Source organism: Abramis brama (genome assembly GCF_963993115.1).
Source record: "Abramis brama genome assembly, chromosome: 16".
NCBI classification, from domain to species: domain Eukaryota; kingdom Metazoa; phylum Chordata; class Actinopteri; order Cypriniformes; family Leuciscidae; genus Abramis; species Abramis brama.
Window position 1 is genome coordinate 110,429 of NC_139978.1, and position 21,799 is coordinate 132,227.

General features: G+C 39.4%; 1 long non-coding RNA gene across 1 annotated transcript; it reads right to left on the reverse strand.

Moving 5' to 3' along the window:
- Positions 1–19,767: 19,767 nt before the first annotated feature.
- Positions 19,768–21,592, reverse strand: LOC311066518. Its single transcript, XR_014603097.1, has 3 exons — positions 21,000–21,592; positions 20,725–20,830; positions 19,768–20,446 (listed from the first exon to the last, which is right to left on the reverse strand). It is a non-coding gene; the product is annotated as an uncharacterized lncRNA (long non-coding RNA).
- Between the last annotated feature and the right edge of the window lie 207 nt (positions 21,593–21,799).

Here is a 21,799-nt window from a genome sequence, read left to right on the forward strand (position 1 = left end):
GGCAGCTACGTGTGGGGTCTGACATGCATGACGTATTTGTTGCCTTCATCCAATAGCGTGCGTGGAAAGTGTCGGTGACGCGTTTGTCAAAACACTGGCGCTCCGCGCCCAGGAAAGATTTAACTTAACTCATTTTACCCACTTATGCTACATATTCAGTTTGACACAAAATGTGAATGTAGAGGTAACATTATCCATTATTACTGTTTTTATTTTATATAACCATCTTTTGTCATACGACGTTCTGTCATTTAGTTGTAATCTTTAATAAATACACCGTTCTGATTTCACAATTTTTTTGTGAAAAATCAAATCAAATATACAATCAAGAAAGACAACAAATAGAGTAAATAAAATAATAATAAAATAAGTAAAATAAATAAATGAATAACATATATGTAAAAGTAAGTCCTTGCAAGGGGTAAAGGAGCTAAAGTGCACTTAGCTCATTGAAGACATTGGCTACTATAGAAGCTCTTTCATTTGGAAGGGTGCAAAGTGAAGCAGCAAAAGCTTTAAGTTCATTAGTAAAATGAGGAAAGGACGGGGAGGTTTTCATAAATCTGCATTTATGAATGAAGTATTTAGCAAATTCAAAAAGATAGCAAGTAGTAGCCTACTGTGGACAATCTTTCTTAAGTACACCAAACTTAATTTGTTTGTATTCAAGGGGATTTACACATGTAATAATACATGACAGTTTACTGTACAATTGAGACCAAAACAATTTTGAGTGATTACAATAATAAAAAAAATATGTTCAGTGGTTGCAATACTTCGTTTCACAAAATTGACAAGAGTTTTCTCCGATATCAAATTTAGATTTCAGGAATTCTTTAGATGGGTATATGTCATTTATAATTTTTTATTTAATTATAAATAAAAAAATTTTTATTTATAAAAAATTATTTCTTTCATTTTAGGGAGACATGGAAAGGTAAGATAATTCATTCTCAATTCCTTCACCTCCTCTGGGTTAAAATCTTTGAAAATATAGTACTGATTTCACAGATTTGCTCTGTATTGCTTGGAAACACAATGTCATAAAAACGAGCCAGACAATATTTTTTTCCAGCACATGTTTACTGGGTAGAAATGGCAAAACATGAAGTGCTGCATGCATATATTTGAGGGAAGTGGACCCACCATTCCCTTCACAGACATAAGTTGGGACAAATTCATTAAATCAGTGTTTTTGTGGAAAGACCTTGAGTGCAGAGAAAGTATTATAGCAGAAGAGGCAGTACAGGCATACAAGTTACAAAGCCAGGAACCTACAAACCAGTTAGTCAAACCAGCTAACAGTGGCTACCACAGGGAGTGCTACAGCCATTTCACAAATATCACCAAGATAAAACGAGCACAAAGGAGAGGAGAGAAGGCAGTATTAGTTGAAGAAACTGCAAAGGAAGGTTGGTATTATATTGTATAGACAGGCGGTGCAGTGTAGACAGTAGTATACAGTTAAGATAGTATGGTTTGCAGTAATATAAAGTAAATATAAATGTGCAATGTATTAGTAGTAGCCTTATAAGAGCAGAATAGATATGGATATGCAGTACGAACAACATATGCAGATATGTGCAGTGTAGTAGCAGTAACAGTATAAGAGTAGTACAAATAATATAGATAATATACAGTGCATTAACAGTAATATAATAAAAACACCCTGCAAAATTTTACCCTTCCAATTATGGCATCATTAACATCAACAAGGCCGGACACCTGAATGCTGTGAAACTGGTCTATTACCCATGTTAAGGGAACAGGTGGAACCAATATATGGAGCATGAGTTTTCCCCTGCTGAAAGTTACAAACCATTTCTCCTTAATCAGTGATGTGGGGAAGGGTGCAGAACCTAGATCTATTGTTTTGCACTTATTTTAGTGGTAGAGGCAGAGGATGGTGAGGCAACTCCAGTAAAAACACGGGCTCTGAGGTCTTGCGCCCATGATCTCTACACGTCCAGCTCCAGAGGCCAGACTGGAACTCGTGCACTGCTCGTGTAAAAAAACAAATTGTGTTAAGGGTAGATGCACATGTAATCAACATTAAATCAAATATGTAATCGCATGATGCTAGCTACTGCTAGATAGCCAGCTGAAACTACCCTACTTAACCCTTGTGTGGTGTTCATATTTTTGTTATTCAGCCAGTGTTCGTGGGTCTGGTGGACCCGCTGCATGTTTGGGTTTTTAATTCAACACAATCAAAAATTTTATGTTAAAATACTCAACAGATGTTTACTTCATCACAATTACATCACAATTACAAGCAATATAAACTGCATATATGGTTAATATTTTCTCTTTACCTTGTTAGATTTTTTTAATTGCAACCCTGTGTGGGAACGGCAGGAGTAGAAACACAAAACTCACTCTTGCACTCACACTTGCACACAAACACACCTCACTCACTCACACATTCAGATATGTGGTTTACGGGGACTCTCCATAGGCGTAATGGTTTTTCTTATGTACAAACTGTATAATCTATCCCCCTACACTAACCCTACCCCTAAACCTACCAATCACAGAAAACTTTTGGCATTTTTTGCATTTAAAAAAAACACCATTTAGTATGTTTTTTAAGCCGTTTGGTTTATAAGGACACAGATGTCCTCATACACATTTGTGTCCTCATAAACCATATGCAAGAACACACACACACACACACAAACAAACACACACACACAAACACACACACACAGTAGGCCCTGACAGGAGGAGGACTGAGTAAAGGTACACAGGACCTACAATTTCCACACTTTTATTAGCCCTGGGTCCAGTGGACCCGAACATCCTGTGTGTAATATAAATGTGTAGGGGGGGTGTACTGTGTGTGGTCATTGAAAATGTGTTCAGATATATATTCTTCACAGAAAGGCCAATGAGTCTGAGTTTGAAAAAATAATTAATCGTATAATTTTTCTCTTGATAAAAAATGAAAACAGGTTCTACAGACCTGCCATACAAGGGTTAAAACGACACTAACGAGACGCTTACATACGTTTGAACAACACAGTGTACAAAAACATTTTATATAGATATCATATTCTAATTAAATGAATACTTACAATCACAGAAAGAATGTCCTTGGCGATGCTACTTGTGTCCGATAGCTGAATCATACGTGTAACAGCTGTTCTAAATAAGCTACATCTGATTGGTTAATAATAATCCTATGTCAGTATTTTGCCGCACTATTGGCTCGACTGATATAGTAGGCAACCGCGTTTGCCTGCATATTACGGGTCGTGCAATATGATTTCGGGAGTAAATGTGCAATAAATGGGAGTGGCAACACTTTTCATATCGTTGAGAAAAAAACAACCGTCCCAACTTTACAAATTCAGGTTCTCCCTCCATGGGGATCATCCATTTCGAAAAGTAAAGCAGATACGGACCCTCGGCCCACCGTCTATCAGGGATTCAGGCAATGAGGACAGGGGGGTTGGTGCAATGCCTCTGTCCCAATGCCTCATCCATGAGGACAAACCAGGGCCAAGTTTCAGCAGTGGGTTTCCCACTCACACCCTCTCCTGTCCCAGGACACGTGCAATCCTAAGGCAGAGCAAAAGAACCATGGCTTGTTAACAACAACAGCACAATACATTTCAGCAAAGATGTGTGTATTAATTTTCTTAAATATATATATATATATTGTATGTATATATATATTATTTTGTGCCTGTATGGGAGTTATGTTCCCCAGACCCATTTCTTTCCTGAATTATTCTAAAAAAGCAGAAAAGGGTACTTAACACAGGGGTGCAATCTTAAGTGCATTGTTAACACTGCAAAATATGACACATCAAGACATGCAAAATATACTTAATATTTCTGTATACTCAAATTTGGTTAAAACCTTTGTAGACATAGCTTTCATGACAGCACTACAAAAACACATAAAAGTGAAATAATAATACTTACATTTAAATGTGAATTTGCTGTCCACCACCGATCTCTAGTCTCAGCCGCCTTTAAAATAAATAAATAAATGCTGTCGTTACCAGCGCGCAATGACTTATGGGGGTAGAATATCCTTCGATATCCCACCCTTAGAAGTACACACCATGTAGCCTTCGTAGGGTTTCCTAATTACGCAAACAGGTGTTCCCGATCACTACTCCTGACGCCAAGCAACGGTGCGAGAGTATGCTGCCATCCTGATCATTCATTTGATATTTATAACTGAGTAAACAGCTGTGGAGCCAGAATTGGCTATTGTAATTTTTATGTTTTATATTTTACTGGAGGACATGGTGAGGATGTTTCAGCCCCGGCGCTGCCAGGTCATGTATTTTCGGTTTAGCCCTGTTTGAATATAAAACCAAACTGAATATAAAAAAGTCCAGTATTTCTCGCGCTCGTCATCGGCAGCTGTCACAGTTGCCAGGCGACAAGAACAATCCTCCGTAGGCTAGACCGGTCCGAGCGCGTCAGATGCGCCCTTTCATATGGGATGCAGCTGTAGTTAGCAACAATTTGTTAATATTGTGACAATAGGCCTACATTTTGTTACTTTAATTTTCGGAAATGCATATTTCGTTAATTATTCACTTACAAATGTGAAGTAACCTACTGAAGTACTTTTTTTCCCTCACATATGATTTTACATTAAACTAAACAAAAGTATATAGTTTAAATGTAACAACCTTGAAAAAATTCAGAAGTAAAATGCAGTAGTAGCATAATATAAATACAAAACTATCATAAAAACCCCGACAAGTTTTTTTCCCCCTGCAGAATACATATTGCACCTCTAGTTTTACTCTTGATACTTTAAGTACATTAGAGTATGCAAGATAATTTTGCTTAACTAAGGTTTTAGTAGTTTTTCCCCAATGCAGTAGTTATTAAAAGTACTTTTTTCAGAAATATACTCTTTTTGAAAGAAAAAAAACCCCTCAGTGACGTGGCAGCCGTCGATTGAATCAGCCCTGCAAACCTGTTGGTAGACAACTTAGTGGATAGTGTAAATATGCACTCGAACACTCTGGAGACCATCCCAGATGATGTCCCACCAGCAGGAGGCCTTACCAAGGGCAGCCCATCCCGGTCCAGCGGCTCCACAAGGGTCTCCCTGTTCAGCTCAATAAAAGTCTACATCATTCTTTTCTTATTGTATGTACTGTAAATTTAAATGTTTATCTTGATTTTGATATGTTTAACGTATGTTGTTCATAGTTGGAAAAGGTACTTTAATGTAGCCTGTAGAACAAATGATTTTCATTTACCAATTTTATTAAAAAATAAATAAATAAAGGTATAGAAGAATTTGTTTCATGTAGAAATTATGACTGTCATTACAAAAATAAACAATGTCCAGAACAATTCATTCTCTTTTATTTACACATTTAAAGTTGCATAAAAATAATGTACATATTTTTTCTTTCCTTTTAAAAAATAAAAGTGAAAAAAAGTTAAACAAGAATATGTAGAAAAAAAATATATTTTTCAATCATTCTCTCAAGAAGAGAAAACAGCCTGTCCATCCTCTCCCTACTCTCCTCCTGTGCTCTCCTCGCCTCTGCCTCCCTCTCTAGTTGCCCTCTGTCTCGCCCCCTTCATGCTGTAAAGGGTTAGGGTTTCTTCCAGCCGTGTTGCTGCTGCTGCTGCTGGTGCTGCTGCCCCTGGCTCCTCCTCACCGTGGGCACCCACTGCTGAACTCGGCCCTGGTGTGTCCTCAGGGATTGAGGCAATGAGGACAGGGGGGTTGGTGCAATGCCTCTGTCCCAACACCTCATCCATGAGGACAAACCAGGGCCAAGTTTCAGCAGTGGGTTTCCCACTCACACCCTCGCCTGTCCCAAGGACACTTGCAATCCTAAGGCAGAGCAAATTAACCATGGCTTGCTAAAAACAACAGCACAATACATTTCAGCAAAGATGTGTGTATTAATTTTCTTACTTTGTATTTTTTTTTCTCCTGAATTGCTCTAAAAAAGCAGAAAAGGGTACTTAACACAGGGGTGCAATCTTAAGTGCATTGTTAACACTGCAAAATATGACACATCAAGACATGCATACAAAATACTTCAGAAATCATATTTCTGGAAACTCAAATTTGGTTAAAACCTTTGTAGACATAGCTTTCATGACAGCACTATAAAAACACATAAAAGTGAAACCCCATTGCCTTATCTAATGCTTTTCTTATTGTTGTGGGCTTTATAGGGTGAGTGATATTTCTTATAATACACAAGTGAGATAGACTAGTGCAAATATTACAAATATTCGTTAAACAAATAAGTTTTGCCTAAAACTATACCTGACAAATGAAGCCACGCAATGGTGACGAAGGAGTTAAGATGAAGTTTATAAGAAACTTTAACTCTGGTTTCGCTAGCTATTTGAGTAAATGAAAACATAATACTTACATTTAAATGTGAATTTGCTGTCCACCACCGATCTCTAGTCTCGGCCGCCTTTAAAATTAAATTAAAAATGCTGTCGTCACCAGCGCGCAATGACTTATGGGGTAGGATAGGGTAGGATAGGCCGCTTAGGATCCTTTTAAGTATCCTTCCTTTCACAGGGAAACGAAGGGTGCATTTGGCGTCGCTTTTGAATCAGGGACGTCCTTCGTCACGCCGCGGTTCTTAAACTCAAATGTAAGTACTCCTGTTAGTACTTTGGGTGTATATATGATGTTAGGTAATGTTTGTGTAAATGAGATGGGTAAATTTGTTAATGGTGTCACTAAGTTTATTTGTTTGTTTGATGCAGAGGGTTCAACTATGGAGGCAGCTCAACTATAGCTAGTACCTTGATCAAAAAGGGATTAATTGTCTTCGTTTTGCCAGCAACATTTTTAATAATAATAATAATAATATGTTTATTTTATATAGCGCCTTTCTGAGGACTCAAGGTCGCTTTACAATAATTACAAATACACATAACATAGAAACATGACAGAGACGATACATATAAACTGTGAAGGATAACATAGTAGAGGTATAGTACATATAGAATCAGAACATTCAGGGGTCAGGGAAACAAGTGACAAAAAGATGTGTTTTAATGTGGGTTTTGTCTTATAGTGATGAGAGATTGCGGATTTGTTGTGGAATTGAATTCCAGAGAGTTGGCGTGCCGGTGCAAAAAGCCCTTCCACCAAATGATGATAGTTTGTGCCGTGGGATTGTCAACAGATCGGTATCGGATGATCTAAGTGTGCGGACAGGTGTGTATGTATGGATGAGGTCAGAGATATAGTTTGGGGCAAGACCATGGAGTGCTTTGAATGTAATAAGGAGTATCTTGTACTGAATGCGATAGCGGATGGGTAACCAATGTAGATTGCGTAAGATGGGGGTAATGTGGGAAGATTTCTTAGTGTAACTGAGGACTCTGGCGGCAGAGTTCTGGATATATTGAATTTTATTTAATGATGAATTTGGTAGGCCATAGAAAAGAGAATTGCAGTAGTCAAGCCGCGAACTGATGAAAGCATGAACTAGGGTCTCAGCATCACTGATGGTAAGAAATGGACGTAAGCGTGCAATATTGCGAAGGTGGAAGAAGGCAGATTTAGTGAGTGAGGAGATGTGAGGAAGAAAGGAAAGGGAGGAATCAAAGATTATACCCAGGTTTTTGACAGTGGTGGAAGGTTGAACCGGAACTCCAGCAATATTGAGATTGTCAACACAGACCCGGGATGTAGTTTGAGGTGAACCAATAAGAAGTCAATCTGTTTTGTCTGTGTTGAGTTTGAGAAAATTACTGGTCATCCAAGCATTTATTTCATCAATACAAGCTGATATGGAAAGCGCTGGGAAAGGAGCATTGCGTTGGGAATGGATGTATATTTGGGTATCGTCTGCATAACAGTGGAATTTGAAGCCATGATGACGGATGATATCACCTAGTGGAAGCATGTAGATAATGAAGAGAAGAGGCCCAAGAACAGAACCCTGAGGAACACCGTGCGGGACAGAGGCAGAAGTGGACTTTGACTGGCGGATGGAGATGTAATGCTGGCGATCAGACAGGTAGGAGGTGAACCAGGATAGGGCAGTTCCAGAAATACCAAGAGCAGAGAGTCGTGAAATGAGAATACTATGAGAGATTGTATCAAATGCAGAGGAAATGTCTAGGAGAATTAGAATACTGGTGGAGCCGGAGTCTGTGGCCACAGGGAGATCATTAACAACCCTAAGAAGTGCAGTCTCAGTGCTGTGAAGGGTGCGGAAACCAGATTGAAAACATTCATAAAGGTTGTTGGATGACAAATGAGTTTGAAGTTGAGCAGCAACCACTTTCTCAAGCAGTTTTGAAAGGAATGGTAAATTAGAAATAGGTCAGTAGTTGGCCATGTCAGAGGGGTCGAGGCCAGGTTTCTTTAGGACAGGAGTGACGGCAGCAGTTTTAAGTTCCAGAGGAACAACACCGGTGCTTAGAAGTTGAGTGATGAGAAGTGAAATCGATGGTGAAATAACGGGTGCACATTTTTTGAGTAGAGTAGTAGGAGCAGGATCAAGATGACAGGAGGATGAGTTTGCTTTGTTAATTAGCTCAGAGATATAAGCGGGGGTTGGAGGGGCAAAAGCAGTGAGAGTACCAAATGTAGAAGAGGTTGGGGAAGACATGTAAGAACAGTAGAGGTAGTGGATGGGAAGAGAGTATAAATTCTATCAGTCTTACTTTGAAAGAAGTGCAGAAATGACTCACAGAGGTCTGCTGAGTTATTCATAGCGGGTGCAGGAGGATTGGTGAGTTTGTTGACTATAGAAAACAGTGTTTTTGGTCGAGAGGATGCATTGTTAATGATGGTAGAGTAGTAACTAGAGCGTGCAGTATTTATAGCAGATTTGTAGAACTGAATATGGTCATTGTAAGCAGTAAGGTGAACAGTTTAACCCTCTGGACATTGGACATTGGACATTGACATCCATATGTTTGGCATATTAAAAGACCACAAAGTAGGCTATGTCAGTAGCAACAACCAAAATACGTATTTCAGGGAGATCAATTTTAACTTCATTCTGGTTCACATTCATTTAAGCTATCATCATCACTCGGCTCCAGTAAAAATAGCCATGGTGTAATTGTTATATCTTTGTATATTTCGCCATCGATATAAAGTTTATCAGCAACAAGTCTTACCCTTCCCTTTTCTTTTTTGTTCTTTTTTACTTCTTTAAATATGGGAAGCAGTGCTTTTCGTCTGTCCACAATCTCCACAGGGTACTGCTGGTTAATGCCATAGCTTTTACCCTTGAGCTTTGGACCCAACCCAAAGACGATTTCTCTGTACCTGTAATGCTCGAAGCAGGCGATGATGGCCCTTGGTTTGGCCTGCTCCTCCACCACAGCATTCGAGTATGAACTTTTCTTAGGTCTCGCAGGTCCGAGTCTGTGCACTCTGAGGAAGGAAATCTGCTGAACAATCTCCTTATTGATACCCAGCTCGTTGATAAAAAAGCTTTTGAGCACGTCTTCCACATTCTCGTTTTTCTTCTCAGGGATACCGCTGAATATCAAGTTGTCTCGCATTGAGCGCGCTGTCATCTCCAGCATTTTTTCCTTCAGCTTGAGGTTTTCCCTGGTAACATCTCTCACAGACCTCTGCACGTTCTTCACCTTTTTTTTCACAGAGTCAAGATCCTTGCGTGTCTGCTCCAGTGATATCCCATTTGCAATCACTGTCTCTTTTAGATCTTTGATATCATCCAACATTGAGTCCAGCTTGTCAAGTTTCTTTAATTTCTCATTTATTTCGCTCAATATTCCCTCCATATCCGGCGTAAAAGAAAAAGAATTATCCGGACTGCTTTCTAGTTCCGTGTTCAGTCGTTTGTTCGGGGGCTCAACTCTTTTTTTGTTTGAAGCTCCGGGCGTCTTTGTTGTATCAGACGCCATCAAACAAAATGGGGGAATCAGTCGGATCAAAAAGTATGCCACTGGAGCGTAACGCCAACTTAAATTTGGCCCATTCAAAAATCAAAAATAATTCTTAATTGAATTCTACCATTTCTCCCGAATAATACTCAAAATTCTCCCATAAATTAATAAATTTTGCCACACGACATCACCTGCTGCTCACTCACTCACGCATGTGCATATCATATCGCATATAACTTGTGATCGTTACAGGCACATAGCATGTTCTGTGTTGTTCATCTGTAATTGCATGTTGACACAGAAAAAAAACATGCAACCTGGGTCCGTGAAGTCCTTACGAGTAATAGTCTTTTCTGGTTGAAAACTGTTATTTCCTTGTGCTGGACATGAGTCAGTTGTTGGTTGACACACTTGATACTAACAGGTTTCCGAACCATGAAGAGTTATCTTCAGTCATATGGTGTAAAGATCAAGAATGTCTTGTTGTAGTTTGTTCAAGTTCTCTGATGGATGACTGAAGTTCCCGTATGTGAGTCTCTGCGTTGTGTTGCTGCGTCTGCGTTGCTTTTTCTTTTGTGATAGTTCGTTCAGCAGTTGTCGTCTTGAGGTTGTGGCTTCATATGCAGGTGAGACGGTCGTTGCATATGGGTCTCGGGACAAGTGTTTATCTGCACAGAGTAAGAAAGAAAACAAGAGACGACAGAGCAGTATTTGTTCTAACACTAGGGTTGTAGCAGTATTTGTTTAACCCTCTGAGGTCGGCAATCACGCCGGCGTGATTTGCTCGTTTTTTTTTTTTATCAGTTCAAACGAGAGTCCAAATACTCTGTTGACTTTGATCTTACAAACCAGTTTCATACATCAATCTCTCCTGTTAAGTGTGTATTATTTTTGTGTATACTCACAATAAAAACAAAGTGTTGTGCTTTTTGCCAAATAAAGAAAAATAAACATGATGCGAGTTCTGCCTTCTCTCTGCCAGTGAAGTCCATTCTGAAACGCGTCCGAAAATGAACCATAACTCAGCGAATACTCAGTCAAACAGGCATACAGACACACAGGCATGAAGCTTGAATTCTCTTCTTTTAAATGAAGTAATATTTTTATAAAAAACAAATATTCTCAGTTTATGTAATCTGTAAGAAAAGAGCGAGATGTCAGTCGTTCTCATCTCATCTAATTATTTTTAATGTGACTCCACCCACGGAGAGCGCGCGCTATTCAAACGCAAATGACAGATAATCCACGCAAACCTGTGAACGCCCCCATATCAGCTCGAGAAAACACAAGTTTATTCAGATCATTACTTGTTTACACCGTCTCGCAGCGCTGTGAGGAATAATAATAATGGAAAATGTACCTCAGAAGTGCGGGTATTTCGAGGAGCAAGGATCCGACTGAGCTGAGGAATACTGTAGTAAGTTTTTTTCCTTCTCAAGTGAATCGCGTTTCTGTTTGTGAATGAATGAACGGCAGAGATGCGGTGTTTACCACAGCTCGCAAAAAGACAGTTTAAATTTAAATCGCGTTTCTGTGTGTGAATGAATGATGATGTTTTAGCAAACTGTATTGCTATACTGAGATGAGTAAAAATCGACTGAAATATGTTGAAATAAAATGTAGGCTATTTGTATTGCAACGTATTAAACTGCAAATTAAAGGCACAATATGTATTTTTTTTGCTTTCAAAATATAAAAAATCACTATATCTATGTTATATATTTTCTAAGTTGTGTATTTACATTATCCCGACAGTTCCAATTAACTTCTAAATCCAGAGAAATTAATATTTTAATTCGAAGACACGGACCGTGTCTTTATTTCCGTTATGTCGCAGTCAATGGCGTCATATCCGCGTTGTCCCTGGTTTCCGCTCGTGCTGCCATGGTAACCAGAGCTATGAACCAGAGCCCTCTGATAGTAACCAAGACGACAGACGTGGACCACTGTAGTTCGCAATGTCTATCTGCACGCTGTTGTTGTTTCGTTCAAACATTATGGACCATGGCAAGCAGACTTTGGATAAAAAAGGAGAACTAAAACGAGAATCAATATCAGCGCGGTGTTTTCGAGATGCCGAGAGCTCCCATAGACAGTATACAAACGAGAGCTCCACGTCCAAGACTTCGACCGCTCCTACATGTAACGTTACTTTATTAAACAGGTGAGTAAATTTACATAAAACTAATCAATGTTTTATAGTTCAACAATGATAAAATGTCAGAATATGATCTGTATGTTATTCTAATGTTGATCTAGCTTAACGTTACTGCTAACGTTAGTCTCATACAGACAAACTAACACATAAGTTACATTTCAACACATTCAAATGCAGTTTAGTGTGATAGTGTAATGTTAGACCAAGTGAAACAGCGCTGTGTTACCTCACAAGTTTAATTTGTCTAATAAACTGACCTGTGAGTAGTGATTCTGCGTGTAGTTCGGTAGAATGAAATGTCCATATTCCTTTTATATCCGCGGGACTCGCGTCGCGTTTGGAGCGGTTTGGAGCTGATAGCTGTCTCTTAGCAATCCCGAACTGCTTCATATCATAGTCATGACAAAAACATCGATGTATTCAGTCATCCATAAACATTATTAGATCGGTCGGCTTGACGTTGATGACAAGATCCATAATTCTTAGCAAATGTTGCGTCATCAAACTACGCCTTTGTTATTGTAAATAGGTTAGCGACCCCTAGTGGAGAAAAAATCCCATACTGTACGTTTAACATTTATATGCCCTAATATTTCATAAAAACAACGTTACAGTCAGGCGAAATATGAAAGACAACATTTTGTTGACTAGATTTGGGTACAGTTTTTACTGTAGAATATACTGCCACATCAAATAAGCTTTTGTTTAGCAATTTCTGCTCATATGTTATATATACAGTGCCCTCCACAATTATTGGCACCCCTGTTTAAGATGTGGTCGTGGACTTCTAAAAATTCTCCTTTTTTTAAAAACAACATAGAACCCAAATGCAAAAAAAGAGAAAAATCCAACCTTTCATTTAAGTACATTACTTGGGTGGTAAAAAAAAAATCACACATTTAGAAAAAAAAAACAAAAAACTTGAAATCATGTGTCCCACAATTATTGGCACCCCTAACAATTGACCCTTCGCTAAGCCCCGCCCTCCTTAGTTACTGTTGCTACGCCTGTCAAGCTTTTGCGCCTGGCACGTCTATTACAGTATGTATGCACTGGTTTCAGACATTCCTAAGGAGATAATTAGTCATTTTTGGCGGACAGGTGGAAATATGAGCGAGCAAGACTGCAGTATGCATTCGAGGGCTATATCCACGACATAATATGCAAACGATTAGAGAATAATTTCATCAAAATTGAAGTTAAAGCATAACGTTAGGTCCCAGCGCAAGCAGCAGCGCCTCATACGCTGACCATTCAAATGGGAAACACACAAATTTGAGGAACAGCTGTGCATGCCCAGCAGGGTAAGTGAAATCTGAAAATATTCTAATATTTATAAAACAAACAGCTTATCCATATGTATTATGGAATAAACACAAGACATTAGCCTGACCACTTTGCAATGATAACATTCTCCCGCTTATATTTTTAGCGCGCCAGGCTAACGTTACTGCTCACACGTCGGACTAACTTACTGTTATGAACTGATTAAGTTTGCATACCAACCTTTTCCTTGGAGATCTCCGGCAAGCCCCCTGATGTTCCCTCCTTTTACTAACTACCTTTTACTTTTACTAGAACTAACACCGGGAGAGTCGCGATCGGATTGGGGTAACGGTTTGGCCGTCGATTAACAAAATGCTGAAATATATTTTTAAGTAACGTTAAGTTATGTCAGTGAGCCTCTGTCTTGCCTTTAATCACACTGCTTGATCCACGAGCTGGACAATAACTTTATTCTAGAGCTGCTATAAAGCCAAAACACTTTACTTTAATTTCCTATTATCAATGTAAAGCTGCTTTGGAACAATCTACATTGTTAAAAACGCTATATAAATGAAGATGACGCCCGGCATTTCTCCCCTTGGGTTTTAGGTTTCGGGAAGGGAACAAAATCCACCACCCTGTCCAAACTTTTAGGATACCGGGTATCAGATTTGCACAATCCATACGCACGACGCTTCGGCATGTTTCCCTCGCTCGAAAGCTTGCCAGACCTCCCGCGCCTAGTTACGGTTGCTAAGCCACGATTGGCCTGTGGCGGTTTTTGGGCGTGGCTTAGCGAAGGGTCAATTCCGCTGAAAAATTTAATTGATTTTTTTTTAAATATATTTTTCTGTAGTTGCTAAAGTTGGTCAGGTTATCTAGGAACTTTTAATTAGTAATTCATGACTTCCTGTTTCCCTGGGGTATAAATATGACGTGACACAGAGGCCTAATTCAAGAGAACACACCATTCAAGGAAGGCAGATGTGTGTCGACCTTCATAAGTCAGGCAATGGCTACAAGAAAATAGCCACTCACCTTAACTTGCCAGTAAGAGGAATCATTAAGAAGTTTAAAACAACTGGAACAGTGACAAACAAGGCTGGAAGAGGTCCCAAGTTTATCTTGCCACAACGCACAGTGAGGAGGATGGTAAGAGAAGTAAAAAAAAGTCCTAAGCTCACTGTCACAGAATTGCATCAAAGAGTGGCATCTTGGGGTCACGCTCTCTACATGCCAACAATCTGTTTGGGAGGCATGCAAGGAAAAAGCCTTTTCTCACTAACACTCACAAACGTAAACGTCTGGAGTTTGCTAAGCGGCACTGGGACTTCAACTGGGACCGTGTGCTTTGGTCAGATGAGACTAAGATTGAGCTTTTTGGCAACAAACACTCTAAGTGGGTCTGGCGTAAAACAAAAGATGAGTATGCCGAAAAGCACCTCATGCCCACCGTGAAGTATGGTGGAGGATCTGTGATGCTGTGGGCCTGTTTCTCTTCCAAAGGCCCTGGGAACCTTGTTAGGGTGCATGGCATTATGAACGCTTTGAACTACCAGGACATTTTAAATAAAAACCTGATGGCCTCTGCCAGAAAGCTGAAGATGGGTCGTCATTAGGTCTTTCAGCAGGATAATGATCCAAAACATGTGGCAAAATCTGTCCCCAGACCTCAACCCAATCGAAAACCTGTGGGGCGAGCTAAAGAGGAGAGTGCATAAGAGAGGACCCAGGACACTGGATGATCTAGAAAGATTGTGCAAAGAAGAATGGTCAAAGATCCCTCTCTCTGTGTTCTCCAATCTTGTGAAATGTTATAGGAGGAGATTAAGTGCTGTCTTGTTGGCAAAAGGGGGTTGAACAAAGTATTAACATCAGGGGTGCCAATAATTGTGGGACACATGATTTCAAGTTTTTTTTTTCTGTGTGAATTTTTTTTTTACCACCAAAGTAATGTACTTAAATGAAAGGTTGGATTTTTCTCTTTTTTTGCATTTGGGTTCTATGTTGTTTTTAAAAAAAGGAGAAATTTTAGAAGTCCTCGACCACATCTTAAACAGGGGTGCCAATAATTGTGGAGGGCACTGTATGTATATATATATATATATATATATATATATATATATATATATATATATATATATATATATATAAAATACTATTTTTGTCAAAAATAAAGTCATCAACTAAGATATTAGCTGTTCCAATGTTGGCTATATTCAAACTAATGAATACATATGATAAAATGTAGGGCTATAATCTTTTTTTTTTTTTACAAAGAAAGAGTACACTTGAAATATTGTTGAAATTGTAATTATTGTTGTAATTGTAACCTTTTTAATAAAATAGCAAAACATATTTACAAGATAGATGTAAGCAAAATCTTAAATGGTCAATATAAGTCTTCTTCTAAATATATCTTTTGTCCTTGCATTGTGGCTCATTCAGTGTCACACCTGAATGAATGGCTCATTATGCAGAGTGGGTGGGACATTGTATTCTCAGGTGTAAACCATTCCTCGTTCACGCCCCCCTCACATATTGGCTTTCCAAGCAAAACCTGTTTTACACAATTTAAATCAATGTATTGTTTTATGTGAACGATAAAGCAAGACTATTTTCACATAATTTTGAAGCCAGAACTCAAAGCGACAACATCCATTAGTCAAAAGTCTTGTGGACACATATTTAGTATGAGTTTTGTGGTCTTATTTCAGCAACTTTCATTTTTATTTTTTCCAATAACCACGCATAAACATTATTCTCTTAAAAATACAAACATCTACATACATGATGCTCACATATTATGGTAGCCCTGTTTGTGCTATATAGAGTGAATTTACACCTTTGCCATTAATATGTTTATAAATAACTGAAAAAAGCACAAATGTCAGGGCATGTCAAAACATCCCAAGGGCCCCAAAAACACCTTAGACCCCAGAGGGTTAAATACGGGTTGTATCGTTTTCAGAGTCTGCTGTTGTTGTTTCATTCTTTCCCTATTTCTTAATTTATTTGACACCTATGGACCAGTGAGGTGGGGATAAGAGGGGGGATGAGGAAATCTTCACCACATGGCTGACCCCCGATGCCTGTTGCACTTCGGTTCTTCCATGGGCTCCGCACTGGTCTGTGTGTATTCTGTCCCTGTTGTGTGCACACTGTACAGTGTGTGAGAAAATTTACACATTTCCATTCTCCAGTAAAACATCAGTCATAGTATACATCATATTACAGGATAGGTGCCTGACTGGACTATTCTGTGGTATAACATTTAAGGCTGTGAGTCTCTACTTAACCACGGTCCCCCAAAGGAAGGCTGAGACTTTGTTCTATCAAACAAAAACAAGTCTTTCATCTTTGTTGTTAGTTACTGGGGAAATTAAGCACTCACAGCCTAAATGGTTAACACCTTATCACATTGCCCCACGAGTTTAAGGAGGAGGGGAGGGGCTGCTTCAGAGTAGCAAGCAAGCCGAGCAGGAGCTGAGTAACCTTGTTAACTTCTTTAAAGTTCTTTTTGTTTTTCCTACACTCATTCATCCAATGGCCATTTTTACCACAGTAATTACAGCTGCCCTCTCTCTTAGGACATTTGCGTTTCTTTTGCTTCTCAGAGTTGACCTTAAAAGAAACTGCTGCAATTTTTACTCTTGCCTTGACATCAGAGTTTCTTTCCCAAGTAGCTAACCTGTCCAAGTTGTTTTGCAGGGTTCTACTGGGCCATGTTAATTCTAAGTAAGGCAATGCATTTTTATGTTCTGACAAAAGCCCATCAAACCATGCGCGAACTAGAGGACCATTATCATCTAGAACCTTCTCTGACTTGTCAGCAATTCCGCTGTAAGTTGCAGCGGTCTGGCAAAATCTTTCTATGTACTCACAAACAGTTTCACCCTTCTTCTGTACCAAACTAGTGATCTTCGACCAGTCCACGTTCGGTCCAACAATGTTTTTTAACACTTTAACAACTTCCTCTCTCAATTCATCTTTACTGGCCTGTTGCATTTCAGAATTATTTACAGCACTTTCAAAATCATTGAATTCTGACTCAGTCAAAATCTGTGATATTAGCTGGGTGACTTCAGCTAGAGACATATCATAGAGATGCATTTTGCTGATCAATGCTCTTCTAAATTCAGAAAAATGTGTGCGTGCTGAGGGTAAACTCTGGGATAGTCTCTCTATATCCTTAGGACCTAAAGCTGCGTTGACTGCTTGTATTGGGGTTGCAGATGGAACTGGTGCATCAACTTCTTTTCCCCTACTCTGAGCCTTTTGTCTTGCTTCACACACTTCAACTGCATTTACATCTTTCATCATTGCATTGACATTGTCCTCTATTCTATCAAAAGACTGTAAATCAGGATAAGTTTCATCTGACTGTTGGTTTTCTGAGTCACATTTGGTTGAGGCTTTGTTATGGCCCACGTTTGTCTTGAGACAGGACACCTGAGTCTGCAATTGTTTGATCTGTTCTTTTAACTTAGCAATACACTGAGCTTGTTCTTGTGCAATGGATAAGCTAAATTCTCTGTGACAACAGATAATGGCTTTCACATTGTTCTTGCGAATACTGGCTCATAGTATCTTTTTACAATCTTCAATTGACCATACTTTTTCTGGGTGAATGCCAAATTTCTTTGTTAAATTTGTAATCCTTCACCCAGTAAATGCGAGTCGTACGTCAGTGACGTCAACTCAGGTGGACACCACCAACTGAGATCAGGACGTATTATAGGCGCAATGGAGGACAAAGGATACACACAGTGGAGCAATGCGGAGGTTTCATATCTTTTAAGTCTTTGGGGCGAAGAAAAATGCAGGGTTGTTACAGAAATAAATCCGTGTTTGAAGACATTTCACGAGATATGGGGAGGCACGGTTTTAAGCGCTCGTGGCTACAGTGCCAACGTAAGATAAAAAGCTTAAAAAACTAATACAAAGCGATAAAAGACCACAACAATAAGAGTGGAAATAGCCATGCAACATTCCCATTTTTCGACCAAATGGAAGGCATTTTGGGTGACAGGCCAAGCTGCCGACCACCCGAATTACTAGACAGCTTCAGAGAAGATGATGTCGCTTCATCAGTGGACTGTGAAGAGCCGGAGTGTGAGAACATTAACGTTCCAGGTAAGGGCAAACTAAAGTTTTTTTTTTTTAGATAGTGTAGCATTTTAAAGATGTTTCAGCAATCGACAGATTAGAAAAATATGTTAGCAATTACAGTATTACAGCTACCATCATTCATTACAAAGTATGATAGCTAACATGACTTTCTAATTTGATGAATGCTTCAATATTATATAATATGCAATAGGCTATTACTTAAGTTGTTTATATTTTTTTTGTTGTTGTTATCATAGACTCTAGACTTAAACATGTGATCACAGTTAGTCATACTTCTTTAGAGTAATATCTGATATCTTTAGTTCAAATCAGCCACTTTTTGTAAATTTACAAGTCAACATTTGTCAAACAGATGAGCCCTCTGACACGCCACAGACCGCCTCGAGTGAGACCAGTGGTTCATCCAATGATACCACATCATTCAATGAGAGAACCTCATCCAGTGTGAGCACCACAGAAGTACCTACAAGGGCCTCAACACCAACACCTTGCTCAAATCAACCGGACCGTAGTACACCAGGTAGGATTAATAGTCATTTGTATAACCGTAATTTATTTTTTTATTTTTTTTAACAAATAAGTAATTTCATTCATTCACGGTGTAAAGTAAATTTTTTTTGTACAAAAATAAATATTACAGCAATACAGCTATAATGTTATTGGTCAACACTCATAGTGCAGTAATTGATAAAGTAGTCAACAAACAAATTGCTCATTATCTAAAAACATTTGTCTTTTTACAGGTGCACCTACCACACATAGAAAGCGAAAAAATAAGCTTGAATCCACAATGGATGTTTTTTCAAAGACAATCAAAGAAGCCCTGTCTCAGGCAGATGATACTGAGCTACAGCTTAAATTGCAAGCAGCCCAGCACGCCCACGAATTAAAGATGATGACACTGTTTACACAGTTTCTTGCAGGAAGACCATCGTACCAGCCACCACCTCACCCAGGCCATGCCACAGGGTCAAGCTATTACCCAGATCAGGTTCAGCCACCTAGGTTTAGTCAAGATTTTTCCCACCCTGGTCCCTTTACTCAGGATCACACACGCCCAAGTTTTCCCCAAAATGATGGCCACCCCTGTCCCCCCTTTTACCAGGATTATGTCTCTGCTGGTCCCTTTCACTATTCCCACCCTCCATTCTTTTCAGATAATCGTACACCCCTCCTACCTCCTGATACCCCACCTCCAAAAACCTTCACCACCCTTCAACCTCCACCCTCTCAACAGGGCCGCATCTGCTCTAAGCCAGTCAGTTCCCCCAATCCAAATTCAAACATACCCGAGTTACAATTTTCATCACCCCTGCCTTCAGAGGATGACTAGTAATTTTCAAGTCATCTTGTAGTTTTTTTTCTAGTTTTTGAATAGTCAGGATGACATGTTTTCTAGTGTTTTCAAGCTTAGTATTAAGGGGAATGTCAAGTTCAGACTAAACTATAGTTTTTTTTTTTTTTTTGGAAGAGCATTTTTTTCTTATTGTAATGTGTATAAAATGTTTGATATATACACAGACTGGAAAATGTTAATTGTTTGAATAACAGTAAAAATAAATACAAGTTCAGCATTAGGAATGTTGTCTTATCTTTTATTACATTGTTTACAATTATTATTGAGCAAAATATTGGGTCAGTGCCTCCCTGATTCTTAGTGGCTGGATGTCTGCAATGCCCAACGGGTCAACATCACCTGGTGGTACATCAGGCGGTCCAGCTGCACTAGGATCTTCACTGTAGGCCTCATTGTGTTTTTCACAGATGTTATGCAGAGTGCAGCATGTGGAGATAACTGTGGGGACCAGTGATATGTCCACATCTAGACGTTTTGACAGGCACCTCCACCGACCTTTCAGTCTTCCGAACGCACACTCCACCGTCATTCTAGCCCCACTTAGTCTCTTGTTAAAATGACGCTGGTGTTCGGTCAGATTCCCAGTTTCCGGGTACCCCCTCATTAGCCAGGACCGAAGTGGGTAGGCTGGATCCCCACAACAGCATGATGGGCACTTGTGTGCCCTGGATCTCCTCAATGGTCTTTGGTCATGAAAATAACAAATTACATCTCTTGCTGAAGAGAAATACTGTGATAATGACATTACTATGCAAATCAAGGTAAATGTTTTAAGTTATATAATTGCACATCAATATCATTGATCCATACTTCATGACAATAACTTTTAGCATGATTAATAAATATGTGAGTAGATAAAGCTGGGATAGTTCAGTATAGTTTATGTACATACCTTTCTATACTATGTATGCTTTGCACACATTGAAGGCTGAATTTGAGTTTACAAGAAAAAATAACTCACGTTTGGAAAGAGGACTCCTCTTTCTGCCTTCTCGTAGATAACAGAATTACGAAGAACCCTGGAGTCGAGAACACTTCCTGGCCATCCGATGTTGATGTTTGTGAAACTATTGGGGTGGAAGTATTAATTGTACATTAATAAAGAGAAAAACATGATATCTGAGTAAAGACAGTGACAGAAACAAATGAAAGACAACACGTAATAACACAATAACATGGGAAAAGGCATAGCAACAACCAGGGAGACAAATCAATATAAATTATGTGTGTCCTTACCAGTATTTGTGGTCCACAACTGCTTGCAAGATCACCGAATGCCATCCCTTGCGATTAAAATAATCCGCATGGTTCTCAGGTGGAGCGATGACTGGGATATGACTCCCGTCTATAGCCCCGGCACACTGAGGGAAATCCCAGCGATTTTTAAATCCTAGAAGTACGGTTTGGAGCTCCTCATCTTCTGGCAGCTTGATGTACTCGCGCATCATCTCATTTTGCACGGCATGGCAAAACTCCCGGACTATTAGGCATACTGATGCGTCACTTATGCCAAACAGATGTGCCAGTGTTCGATAACCAGCTCCTGTCGCGAGCCACCATAGTCCAACTCCAACGCGCTTCTGCACTGAGATTGCCTGGCGAAATGTCGTGTCCTCGTAAGAGAGCATTGGTGACAACCGCACACACAACATTTCAAAAGTTTCTCGTCGCATATGAAAGTTGCTGACCCACAGTTCTTGACCCCAGGTTCCAACCCACCAGTCTTGAGTCCTTTGCCGCATCCAAATCTCCCTTTGAACCGATGTTGCAGCGATCATCGCTAAATTCGCCCAGGCTGCAACAAGGGCTCTCCTATTTTTTCTCCGCCGTACGAGAATGTTTTGCTGATTTTTTTGTTGACTTTTCAAAATATTGTGGAAAGCAAAACACTGTATAATTTTATTTGCATCTGCATCCATTGTATTTTCGTGCTGTTTTACTTCCTTTTCCGGGTCAGAGCGTCTACATTTGGTAGTTTCAGCTGTGTATAGTGTAAATGCAAAAATCGGATACGGGTCACTTTTAAAAGATGATGT